Here is a 1,359-nt window from a genome sequence, read left to right as displayed (position 1 = left end):
TTTTCTCGAGACAGAGTCTCTCTCTGTTGCCAAGGTGGAGTGCAGTGGTGCAATCTCAACTCACTGCAACCTCTGCCTTCCAGGTTCAAGCGATTCTCCTGCCTCAGCCTTGTGAGTAGCTGGGACGACAGGCACACACCATCACACCCAGCTAATTTTTGCATTTTTAGTAGAGACAGGGTTTCACCATGTTGTCCAGGATGGTCTTGATCTCTTGACCTGGTGATCAGCCATCCCTGGCCTCCCAAAGTGCTGGTATTACAGGGATGAGACACGCTCCCGGCCAGAATGGAATTTCTAGAAAGGGAGGAGGCTAATGGTCAACTCCCTGATGAAGCAGGCAAGTGAACAGCAGCTTTCTTGCCATTTACTGATGAGTTTCTAGGTCTACCAGGAGATCCAGTCCACTGAAAGTGAAGCCCTAGTTTATGGCATTGCAGTGTTCTTGTCAGGGCTAATAAGAATGTCAGAGGCAAGCTGAATCCCTGGGGCAATGTGAATACCCTGAGGCAGAGCGTACTCTAACCCGAAGGTTGAACTCAACTCTCACCTACAGCTAAAACTTCACGAGTTACTGTGTCTGTCAGGTTTCAGAGGTCCTGTGCATTTTGTAACTGCTTAGGAAGTGTTAAAATCACCTGTAGAGTAACAGGGCGGGGTCCCCACCCTGGGGAGGAGACATACTGGCAGTTTCTTCATGCTTAGTCAGAAGAACAAGCAAATGCAAAGACCTTGGATCTGATTCAAATACACAGTTGCTTTGAAACAGATGTAACAATCGTAGATCAGATTATAAACCAGTCTGTAAATTCACCATTCCACTTAACTCACTTTCCCTTTTCATGCATTCTGATTATAAAGTACTTTTCTAAATAGAATACTGTGTTAGTGTTCTATTTTATCAAATAAATAACTGTTTTTTAGAAGTCACTTACTAACTTGTGTAAAAAGGCATCTCTTTGCAAGGGGGTCTCATACACTAGACAGCAACATTTCTGAGGATGGAGTCTCATCATCACAGCTAACTCAATGGCCAGGCATTTGGAGTAGTTTAGAAAGCCTGGTTGAATAGCCTAATGAGAAATAATAATTTTTGGCTAATTCTAAATTCGAATTGTGAAAAGAAAACAATTTGAACTGTGAAAAAAAAAAACAAAACAGTGGCTGGCACATAATTTAAACGACTCATTTTTGTACACAATTTGAGGTTGATTGAAATTGCCAGAAGGTAAACCCCACAAATGCAAATGTTTTCTTCTGGTTCGTCCACTGGTGGATCCCAAGTGCCTGAGAATGGGAACTACTTATCCCCATCTGCATCGCCACACACAATTTACTAAAAGTACTAACATGACTCGC

This window comes from Callithrix jacchus, chromosome 16, assembly GCF_049354715.1.
Source record: "Callithrix jacchus isolate 240 chromosome 16, calJac240_pri, whole genome shotgun sequence".
Classification (NCBI taxonomy): domain Eukaryota; kingdom Metazoa; phylum Chordata; class Mammalia; order Primates; family Cebidae; genus Callithrix; species Callithrix jacchus.
The sequence above is the reverse complement of the archived record's forward strand: the minus strand, read 5'-3'. Positions refer to the sequence as shown.